The sequence below is a fragment of the Mytilus californianus genome, unplaced genomic scaffold, assembly GCF_021869535.1.
Source record: "Mytilus californianus isolate M0D057914Y unplaced genomic scaffold, xbMytCali1.0.p SCAF_11, whole genome shotgun sequence".
NCBI lineage: Eukaryota > Metazoa > Mollusca > Bivalvia > Mytilida > Mytilidae > Mytilus > Mytilus californianus.
This window is the reverse complement of record NW_026262593.1, coordinates 11,010,488-11,023,203: the sequence shown is the minus strand read 5'-3', so window position 1 is coordinate 11,023,203 and position 12,716 is coordinate 11,010,488. Positions and strand designations below refer to the sequence as shown.

The following is a 12,716-nucleotide window of genomic DNA, read 5'->3' as shown; positions in this document are numbered from 1 at the left end:
GAATTTTTATCTTGTGAAACAACACAAAATAATAATTTTCTGTTAAAATACACTTCTTTTAAAAAATCTTACATCAAGAAAGTAATTTTGTTTTCAATCTTTAGCTTGTATGGCGTTTTATATTGGACTAGATTAATTGATACATGGTGTTTACTAGGGATGTCAACGAGTACTCGAGTATTCGGGTATCGCTTGGTAGTACCGAATACCAAAAGGATACTCGACTAATCAGTTTCCTGTTAGAATATTGCTGTCTTCTTCATATAAAAATTATCTTCTTGAGAACCTCTTTCGGAAAATTAAATAGGCATCATTGATTAATCATACTAGTTATAAGTAAATAAAATACATTTTGTTTCGAATGCTTGTGCTAAATTGTCATTTAAAATGCTTTCGAAAATGCGTGGGCTACACCGAGGCTAACACTTTAAACTAAATATTACATAGCGATTCTGTCACATTGGTACCGTCAGAGCAAATACTTTCGTCTGCAAAACTGTAATTTACAAAGTTGCAAAACCGACTGTCCCTAATAATAGTTGACAAAAAAATGTTTTCAAATAAAATATATATTCGTTGTATCCTCTGGTTACCCTCAGTGAAAATTTAAACTTCTAATCCTTACACCTTTGTAAACATTAAATGTGTTTTCTTGACGACAACCAAATACTATTGTTTGATATGGTTTTTCCTTGTTATAATTTTTAAATAGCTTTTCATTAAATTATATTGATTAGATTATTGTTGTTTACTTAATTAGTACTTGTAAGTAATGAGCTATTAATAATGGTGTGTAATTCCTTGTCCAAGATACTTATGTAGATGTTTTTTCGTCCGTTGAACAACAAACCACAGAATGTAAAAACCGTATTTTTGTGTTTCCATTTGGTAGATATATTCCCGAGTGAGTACTCCAGTATCGGTCAATAAAACCAACGAGTACTTGATTAGCAATTGTTCACCGAGTTGACATCCCTAGTGTTTACTGACAATTACATTGTGTTAATAATTTAACCATGCAATTACTGGCAATTGTCATATAACAAGTGTTGATCAATTACTGTCTTACTGACACAATTATAGTTCTAAATAATAAATTTGTTTAAATTATGTATTTCTTATTTAAAACAATCATGAAAGATTATTCAACTTAATTACCTCCCCTTTCTCTGATATATTCCATACGACAGAAAACGTAAGTCTATCTTGGTTGGGATTTAAACTGCACAACTCTTCACTCAGAATTTTGGGTAACATAGGTATAACCTGGAATCATACAACAATAAAGTAATTGTTAAGAAAGCTGTATAAATCTATAAAAAACAGTACTTGCATGTTTTATTATTTCAATAATAAATTGAAATTTAAACAAATGTATTTCGTAAAGTATGTGAAAGCATTTGTTACAAAATAGCTGATTCGAAAATGCATTCAGTTCTAGCATATACGGTGGGGGTATTTAAAAACAGTAACTATAAGGTAAAGATAATGATTTTACTTAAACTAATGTAAATCTATTTCAATGTATACAAATTTCTTACGAGGCAGATTTATTACAAGGGCTTTTCAAGAAAACTAAAGTCGCTTACATTCTCCTTTTACTTCACTTTCCCATAAATGTAAGATGTCCTTTCACTAGACTATTCAAAGTTTGGTGACTATGTTGACTGCATGAACTTCCCAATGAACTTAAACAAATGCTATCAGAGAAACAGTTAAATCTGTCTCATATCTTTACTAATATCTAGAAATTGACAATGATGATCGGGTAAAAACTAAACCTCAGGACAAAAGAGATGATTTAAATGTTTCCATTGAGAATAGTTCATCTCTTTCAATTACTGTTTTGGAATACATGTTAAAAAAACCATCATAAGTAAGTAAAAATTATCATAAAAGAGCAGTCACGCCAATAAAAAGTCATTGTTCATGTGAATGCTCCCTAGATCTTGCATATATGATCTTGTCTGCTTTTCTAATTTTCTCTCATTTTTTTTTTTTTTTATCGATGTGATTCTTGCCTTGATGGACACGTTTGCTGTTTTAAATTTCCAAAACAAAAGGCCAAAGATACCAAGAAACCAAGAGGGAAAATAAAAAATTGTCAATCGCACAAAAACAAACAACCGCATAGAAAATATATGAAAAAGACAGACAACACTACACAGAAAAGTAAAGATTGAATAACACGAATTTTATCAAAAACCGGTAAAAAAACTCAGGTCCTCTCAAAGATTTGATTATTTTAATAAACTAAGGATTTTGGTAGATTTTAACTTGCTGCTTATTTTCTTTTTAACAGATTATGTTTATCTATTACTGTTTTCCTTATTAAAAGCGAAGACGTTATTTTTTTTCGAAAACCATCATTTAAGACCAAAAAGTTCTGTAGCTCCTGTCATGCCGGGATCCTTTTATAGGTTACTTTACGCTACGGTTTTTGCTCATTAGGGAAGATCGTACAATACCCTGTAATAGTTTACAGCCACGTTCGTTGTTCTCTGGTAGATCATTGTATCATGTGCAATCATACTGTATTTTGATATTAACGGTACCAATTTGATTGCACATGCGTATTCAGACAATAAATGTCTCTTCAGTCATGCTTGAGGTTAAAATATTTGAAACTCCAAAACCTGATACAGTTGAAAAGCTGATAAAACTAGAAGGGCCCAAAGGTAAGCCAAATCCGGACAAATGAGATTATTGATTTTATTGTGCAAAGGGTTTAGACGTTTAGCGTTTCATAAGGAATTAGACATTTTAATATTTTGCTGACTTGACAATACACATTGTAGAAAGAGAGAGAAGATATTAAGTGGGCAGTCAAAACCCATCAGTAAAAAAAGCAGACATCGTTATTGTCAAAGAAAACACGACGAAAATACAACCAACAGTCCAAAAACAATACACTGAAAACTAAAGATCGAACAATACGACCCCAAAAATACTGGGGCTGAATTCAGATGCTTTGGAAAGTTGAACATTTCTGTTTCCTCTAGTGGTACCCGTCATATTCTCATTGCAAGATGATAATTCTAATTCAGTCATGTAACAATTGCGGAAGGCTAAATTGTCATATCGATTGACTAAAATGTCGTTCGTCTAATTGACCAGTAGTTTGAGAATAGAATATTTGTCTAACAGCTAATGGACGACGACAAACGCCAAATTACTGAAAAAGCTCACTCTGGTCCTGAAAGACAGATATCCTTAAAAAAGAAATATTTCTTTGTTAACCTTCTGAATTAGATAAACACTTGTTGCCCTGGATCTAGCAGTCATATCTAGTACTGAATCTTCTCTCAGAAAATAACCAACATCTGCTATATGAACCCCTACATTGTAAGTCCCTGAAACAAATATACGACAATTCAATTAAACTGGGTGCCTACATTTTATTAATTTCATGTTATAGAACTTATTTTCATTATGATTTGTGACATTTTGAGAGAAGTTAAACATAGTGTAAGTATTCAAACAATAATTTATTGATTTTGTTGTACATGTGCATATCTCAAGTCTATAAGCAAACAATTTTATATGTGCCTGTCCCAAAGGTCAGGGGCCTGTACTTCAGTGGTTGTGGTTGGTTCATGCCTGTCATATTTGTGTTTCGTAAATTGTTTTGTTATAAATTAGGCCTTTAGTTTTCTCAATCAAATTGTTTCATATTTTTTATGTGGGGCCTTTAATATCCGACTATACGGTATGGGTTTTTGTCAGTGTCGAAGGCCGTACGATTGCCTATAATTGCTAACATCGACTTCATTTGAACTTCGGTGGATAGTTGTCTCATTGTCAATCATACCCCATCTCCTTATTTTTATGATCATAATTGTGACAACTATTTTGACATATCGACTACATAACATCAAATGCCTGAAATCATAACTACTGTTTAGTTAGATCATAAATCATACTGTCTATCTATGGTGAACCATTTATTTTACATATATTTACCATCATCCAGTTTCTCACAAGACAGAGCATCATCTAGATCTCTAGCTGTGGCAGGGTCTATAGTAAACACACATTGCTGACGGTAATCTCGTCGCTTAGTGATCTCACCATCAGGGATCTGCCATGGTAATTTCTGAACTGGCAAGGTACTCAACATCTGGGAGATAAAGAATATAAACATGCTGTTGCAAAATGAACAGTGTTTTCCCAGGCCTTTGTACCGCTTTGATTATGTCCGTTTTTACCAAAATATTAATTCGAAAAAGACTACATACACTTGTTCACAATTTTATAACAAGTATGAGTTATATGAAGTTACATGAAGTTTATTCTGGTTTTATTTATTTATCTTATTAGCATATATATGAAAATAGTATAATGTGATAAACTAAAGGAAGTATATATACCAGTTATCAAAAAGTTAAATAACAAAAATACCAAACTCCAAGGAAAATTCAAAACAGAAAGTCCCTCAATTTAACTTCGTGATACATACATTTGACAGATTTATTTTGTTTTCCATCGTAACTACGATGAACAACTTCTTCACGTCTGTTTCTCGCTTGTTAACGAACAATAATATTTTGTGTGTGTTTTACTAAATTATCATTCCACAAAGCATATAGTTTATTTTTACCTATTGTAAAATTCCCAAATTAAGATGATATTTGGCAACGACAGTAAGAAACAAGTTTTTTTTTTTCTTTCTTTAAAGTATTTTTCTAAATCACATTTTTTTTTTAATTTTGAATTAAATGAAGTGACTTTAATATTTTTTTCATTACACATTGAAAACTCCAAAAATAGCCTGTAATCCAATAATAAATTATTTTGCAACATTTTGAAATAAATAAAACTTTATCAAGTTAATATTCGTCCAAGAATATGTTCTATGTCACAGAAGAACAAAAATGATTTCCAAGCAGAGAGATTTCGTTTTTGACCATGATTCAATTTAAGAGTCATTATGCACTATATACTTCAATGTATAGTCCAATTATATTACAATTAATCATCATCATATATTTGCATATTGAATGATTATTGATACATTTTTAAATATATTTGAATCTGTTCTTGAAGCAAGACCCTGTGTTCGGTGCTATATTCTTACACACCTCTTCTGTAAATTCTGAATCATCCACATCATTTTCTATCAGTATTCCTTCTGTTTCTGTATATACTTCTCCTGTTTCCCCTAATTTCCCCATCAATTCTCTGTAAACATAAAAATTACCAAAATAATTACCAAAATAGTGAATGTATCTTAGGAAGAAAGGAGATAAGATACATGTGTGTCAATGAGTCAATACGTTCTTCAGTATACATTTTTTATTCCGTTGATCAAATTTAAAAAAGCTTTGTGTAACAAAGGCACTACTTTGACCATGCCACAGTTGATTTTTCCTATCCAAAGTCAAAACCCTTTTCAGTGGATGTCTTCGTTTGTATCTTAACTTTGTCTTTTTATACAGAACCTGGTGTTGATCTTATGTCTTTGGTCTACCGGTGACTGAACATTTAAACCGGTAGATTTTATAATATTAAAAGAGAAAACAGATTTTGTCATATGTGTGATAAACATCTGATTGAAGATGAATACCATTATATTTTAGAAAGTGTTGATAATAGAAAAAAATATATAAAACCAATTTATTGGAAAAACCCATCTTGTTATAAATGTATCCAATAATGGTATGTTCATAACATCAAAGAGCTTAACAAATCCTTTATTTAACTGATAAGATTCGTTATTTATAATATATTGCTCATATTTCATTATTTATATAATTAGTTGTCATTTTCCGCCGATGATTCAATGAAACAAATTTGTTTGTAATTGTAAAACACATATGTAATAAATCACCGATGCTATTATATTTGTATATGTAAATGCTATAAGCTGTATTGCTTTGGAATAAAAGACTATTATCATTGGTATTCTCTGCTATTAGTAAATTTATTCATTACTTTTCTAGACTTGGGGAGATTTTTAAAAATATGTAGATTTTTCTACTGCTGAATACTTTATATTGCACTGTAAATATTTTTGTTTTATTTTATTTAAATGTGCACAGTCAAAAATAAACCCAATATTTTTACGAATAGAAAAGGCAAGACTAAAATCCATAGCTATACCTTGCTAAATGGTTAACATTTAACGTTACTAAAAGTATGAATGAAAAGTTTGCTAAAACGTGACAAACATATGCATGCAATTATCAAAAAAAGATTAAAAAAAACAATAGTATGTAAATGATTATTTTTCAGCTGGCATAGAATGCTGTAGTGTGTCCCTTCCCATACCCCTAACAGCAAAACTTTCAAAACAGCTATTTATGTGACATTTATTTGGAGCTGCTGCTATCATAATTAAAAAGTACTTTGAAATTCATGTATAATGTATTAGACTTTAAAGAAATCAAATTTGTTGAAGGTGAGACTATTAAAGTACACAGTCTATAAGCAAGCTGGTTTCCCTGAAATTCCCCGAAATCAAAACAAAATGATAGGAAGTAAAAGTTCAAACGGGAGGCAAAGATACCAAAGGGACATCAAACTGATTAGATGAAAACGAACTGGCAAAGACATGGCAAAGAACGAAAAACGAACGAAAGACAAACAACAGCACATAAAACACAACATAAAAAACTGAAGACTGAGCAACACGAAAACATCGGGATGATATCGGAAGCATAAGCAGATCCTGCCCCCTATGTGTCACCCGTCGTGTTGCTCGTGTAAGTACAAATCCGAAATGAAGTCTAATTTGGTTGGTCACATTCGATGTAAAGAGGACGAGATTGTGTTCTAAAGAATATAAATTATACAAAACTTACTAACAAAGGAAAGACGACGTTACTAGCGTCAAAGAGGTAAACTTAACGCTAAGATTTCGACGCATTGCGACGCATGTTGGTACCTTATTGACATAATTTGGACTCGAAAACAGGAGGTAGGAAATCGATATCAAACACGTTTGAGCTACAAAAATAATCAAAAATGTTTACAGGGAATAACATTGGACATGTTTAAGCGATATTTGATTTAAAGGATATGTTTGAGCGAAATGAATATGTTTCGGCAAGTCGGACATCTTTTGGGTATGAACACGTTTAAGAAAATAAAAAGCAGAAGAAAAACCGATAATACAAAACAGTGAGAGTGCTAAATTTATCAAGGCAACAGTCGTTTACCGGCGTTTTTTACGTCAAAACTAATGTGTCAAAACTTGAAGACTACACTTATTAATTATGATACTATTTATGCTTAATGATTTATTTAGCCATATCTTACCCATGTGCGTAAATAGAGTTGTCTCTCCATTCATTAATTCTACTTATGAACATGGTGTTTGCATGATCTTCTGGCCGCTTCAGGAAGTCTGTTTAATATAGATTTATTCATATGAAATCTAACATTATGAATACAGTGAGTGTACCAAAACAAAACTGTTTTTCATTAACAGTGGTTTCAAAATGAATTACTTTGAATGTGATTGTAAACAACTGGAAAATAAGGCTACCAATTCTTTTGTTGTATTTAAAACGACATTTGCCAAAGCACAGCTTAAAATAGAGTGTCACAAATATTTACTGAAAATACAAAAAAAACACAAATTATTAATAGGAATTTGTTTAAGCACAAGGTTTAACCTTGACAACTAAAAGTAAATCTTGATTTGGGACCTTCAACTTCAAACTATGAAGTCAAATATTTCCAATTGACTGGTAAATTAAAGTGACTGTATACATCGTATATCGGTGAACCAGCTCATGATAGGACCGTAAAACTGAGGTATTGTCGATTTTTGTCATTCTTCCTTGTAACTCTGTTGGGGCAGTTTTAGTGAAAGAAATATACCCCTGTTAAAATAGTCCGTATAGTGCGAACATGCACAAACATGATGTACTAAATGAGATATGTAAATGTCATAGGACGATATTACAGGGTATATTATACTGCTGAGAAATGGAAAATTTACAATTGGAAGGTAAAAATCATCACGTTTGTCATAGATTCTATTTTGTCACAGAAGAATTTCCAAACTGTTAGGGCTATTACAGTAAAAATTATCCAGGGGGGTGGTTCACCACTTATTTTTTTACCCCTCCCCACCTATGGAAAAGATTTTAAAAATATACCCCCACCTAGAACATGTATTTTCTTCCAAGACCTCCTACCGAGAGACAAAAAATTAAAAGTCAGCTAGTTTTTAACAAAAATGTTGCATCCCGTAAAATAAATGTAAAATTTGTTGGTTTATCTATTTCAGTGCAGAATATTGGAGTCTTTTCATTTGAGATTGCATTAAAAGAACTTTTGAAACAACAGTACATGAATAATAGTTTAGTAGGACTAAAGAATTCCTGCACCCTTGTATTTCAGATGAACCATGCATGGAAAGAGATATATAAAAATTGGACCACTCCTATCCAGAAGCATTTTTTTTAAACTTTGTAATTTTTGTTTAAAATGGTTTTATTAAAATTTTCACAATATTTTTTTCCTAAATGAAGTCTTGTGATCAGAATTTCTCAGGCTGGTGTGTGCATTTCTCAAATTAGGGTTTGTCTGTTCTGCCAAGCATCATGGGTTTGGTCTATTGTTGGCGACTACTAGTCTTTTTCTAGATATTTTGTATATGCTGTTTTGTTTGGAATGTTGTCTCCGGGACATTTATTCCACATTACAGTTTTCTCCATCTTACAGTTCATGTGTAGTATTGCATCTATATGTTCATGTGCATATTTTTTTTTATATTTAAAATTGTGTAAATAATCCATATCTCGTAAGGTGCACATGTTATAGTAATGATACTTCACCCGTTGAAGCATCTTGGGTAGTGTTACAAGGTTCAATAACGTTCAGGTCACTTTGACCTTCATTTTACGCTTCATTGACTCTGGTTAAGTTCATGGGTTATGATCACAAGGTATAGTAATGATACTTCAACCATGAAAGCGTCTTGGGTAGTTTTCCATGGCCCAGTAACTTTCAAGTCACTTTGACCTACATTTTACAGTTTAGTGACTCTGGTTAAGTTCTTGGATTATGTTCACATCTCGGAGAGTAGACATGGTATAGTAATGATACTTCACCTATGAAAGCCTCTTGGGAAGTGTTCCATGGCCCAATAAAATTCAGGTCACTTTGACCTTCATTTTACGCTGATTAAGTTCTTGGTTTATATCTCGGAACATAGACATGTTATAGTAAAGAAAATTGAGCTGGGTAAGCACCATGGCCCAATAAACTGTATGTCACTCTCACCTATATATTATGCTTGATCAACTGGTTAATTTTCTAACTGTTATATATTAATTATGGGAGGGACATGCCTGGCTTATAGACTCATTTACTAGTTTTAATCCGTTTAAATACTAAAAAGGAGAGTCGACAACTGAAGCGCTATCCAAAAAGAAGGGCAATCAACGGACTAAAGACAAACCAGAAAACAAATAAGACATACAAGGACCAACAACAACACTCAACATTGAAAAATAAAAAAAAACAAGAAACACCGACCCGAAAAAACTGGGGCGACCTCAGGTGCTCCGGAAGGGTAAGCAGGTCCTGCTTCTTGCAAGACACTCCCCTGTGTTTCTCATGAAGGTCACTTTCGGGAACAGAGGGAATGACAACTGTAGAAGGTCTGTTGTCACGTGTGATACAGACAACCCATAGCGATCAATCAACTTGTGATGACGGCCTAAGATCTTGTGAAGTGATGTCTAATCAATCACGCTAAAGAGTTGTTGTATACCACATAATTATATAGATCAAGATTTCATTCCTTGTTGCACTAGCTATGTCATTATTTGAACCAAGAGGTTCCCAGAAACCCTAGAGAGCCTGAATCACTCACAGTCAAGTAGCAAACCAAGCCCTTTGGACGCCGCTGACATCGCTACACATTATATACAAATGCAAAACTTTTGCAGTCGTATAAAAAGAAGTGTATACTTTTGAAACTTCCATTTTCTATTCCCGCATATTTTGGTTAAATATATATCAGGTCCAGTAGTTTTAAAGATTGAAATACAACAACAGATGATAAATGCCAAGTGCCATTTTAATTATGGGTCATTTTATTTTTAAAACTGTCAATAAAATTTTCAGGTACGACATATTCTTCAGGTGGGGAAACTGGTTGGCACCAACCATTTGATGTTTCAGAGTTTGGGCCTGGGAGTTTAGTTCGAGCCATAAAATATTTTTGGTAGGCACAGTGTAATTTTTTATTTTTTTATTTGATGTATTTCTTCTATACATATTTTTTCAATAGGCAACTGTTGGGCAAGATGATATACTCTCCTGTGTAACAAGGTCATATTTTCCGCAAAAATTAGGCCATTTTTTTCCTTCAAAATTTACAATGCCGCCCACGCAACATGAGCAATAAAAATCTAATTGTCTGTGCCAAACATAAATATTTTTTTAGGGACCGCATAGTTTGGATGTCACCCACGCATATTTTTGTGGGGAAAGAGGGTACTTGAAGTTGTTATAAATTGCGTGCAATAAAATATTATTTTGGACAAAAATTGCAAAGAATTGGCTAGTCCACTTAATAAGGACATATTCTTTGCAAGGAAAGAGATTCGAGTACAGAAAACTCTTCAGGTGGGGCAACCGATTGGCACCAACCATTTCATGTTTCAAGTGCTGGGTGGAGATTGGGCCTAGGAATTTAGTTCAGTCCATAAAATAATGGTAATGTTGGTAGGCTCGGTGTAACTTTATATTTCGTTAACAATTTTTTTTTTCAACAGGCAACGGTTGGGCAAGATAATATACTTTCTTGTGTACCAATTCAGACCATTGTTCTCCAAAAAAAACCCACTTTCTCCATAGAATAGCAGGGGCATCGAGCACATATGTCAGGATTGGGGAGATAACTCAGACTTCCCAGAGATAACTCTTCCTGCTTCCGGCTCGTCGCGTTTGACAAGAACACAAACGGACGCTTAAAATTAGTGGTCTGTCAACTTTATTTGCATTTGGACGACCTTTTAAGAAGAATCTTCCTTCATAACAGGGGGTAAATATGTTTAATCTATCATTCAGAAACCCCCCACCAACAGAAATGAATTTAAATCGGGACCACCACCCTCCAGAATACAATTATGTTGATAACCCCCCACCTATGGAAAAAAAATATCGTCGGCGTTCCACCCCTCCTAGGTAAATTTTACTGGAATAGCCATTAACAAATGTGTTTGAAATAGTGGTTTTCCTGAGAAAAAAGTATATACGTAAACATTCTGACACTTATGATAAACTATTTTCAGACCACCTGTAATATGTTGTTTGTCTGGACGTGTCATATCATTAGAACAATTATCCAGACAAACATTGTCATAACATTAAGTGACTTGTGGACAAGTGGACTGTCAGGAAATCTGCACATGGACTTTTTCTTACAGTTGGACAAATATCCATAGGGATCATAATGCTAGGCAATCTGTGCAACAAAGATTTGTCTGTCAAAAGTAATAATGTACATAGTTTTTTATTTAATGGACAATCAATAAGGGGTCTTATTCCTGGCAACATGTGGTCTAATAGTTAACCTTTGAATTCCCATTCTGTAAATTAACTTTTCTTACCTTTTGGAAAATTCTCCTTCGGAATCATTATTCTAGGTAACCTGGAATCACGTGGTCTAAACAGTGCTGTATGTTGATTTGTTTTATTCATTAAATGTAAACTTCCTCTACATACTCTAGAATGCTTAGGCTTAATCATAGCCACAACCTGCATTATAATAATTATGAAATTTTATTATTACATATAAAGATTATGAAACATTAAATTCTAAAGAATTTAAATTTTGCTATTATTTAGTGTTTTTGTTTTTTAATATACATATGTATATGAATACATTGCTCTACGACCATTTTTAAATCTAATCTGTAATTTTTGTTTCCAAAAGTTGTTGTCTCATTTGTGTATACTCCACATCTCCTTTTATTCATATGTGATTTAAAACATGATTCAAAACTGTAGTAAAATTTGTTTTGTTATATATTAAAAAATTTTGGATTTGTATAATATTTTCTCACTCAGAATCAAGAGCAGATTTTCAGAATCGCAACTTCATATCTTTCTTAAGACAAACAATCAGTGTCCTCACATTCTATAATCACCAAATACGTATTTTAAATCTGGGATAGATCTCTCCTGAAATCAAAACTCCTCCCATACTCATAATGAGCACCTGTATCATTATAATCAATAATGTATTTTATTTATCCAAATGATATAAAACGAATTAATATTCAAACGCTAAAAGTGAATATTCTAATTTCTCTTTTGGTTGCGGCCTGTTATCTATTTCTTGCATGAAGAGATATTTCTCGTATCACACTGCATGGAGTGTGATACGAAAAAGTGATACGGAAATCTGTGTTAATTTGATAGGCTAATCAGCATCATGAGACGATATTACGACATTTCCATTGGCTATTCGTTAGATCATTGATGACTTTCAAAGGTTGAAAAGACGATGTCCATTTCGTCCATGGCAACAGACATATTTGATTTCTTCAGTAATATACAAAACACTCACACTTTTCAGTTGAAAATCTTTTTTTATGTCAAACTTTATCATATTCTGAAGTGTACGAAAAGTTTTAAAATATCCGATATTAAAGTTTGACACCGGAACAGGACATATGACATCATACTTGTATGTGCAAAAGACTAGATCAACTATTCGTGGAATTTTTAATTTAACACAACGAGAG

The 12,716-nt window shown here is 32.6% G+C and overlaps 1 long non-coding RNA gene across 1 annotated transcript; it reads right to left on the bottom strand.

Moving 5' to 3' along the window:
- Positions 1–5,081: 5,081 nt before the first annotated feature.
- On the bottom strand, positions 5,082–11,698 carry LOC127719540 (uncharacterized). Its single transcript, XR_007990353.1, has 3 exons — positions 11,577–11,698; positions 7,261–7,348; positions 5,082–5,181 (listed from the first exon to the last, which is right to left on the bottom strand). It is a non-coding gene; the product is annotated as an uncharacterized LOC127719540 (long non-coding RNA).
- Positions 11,699–12,716: the final 1,018 nt, after the last annotated feature.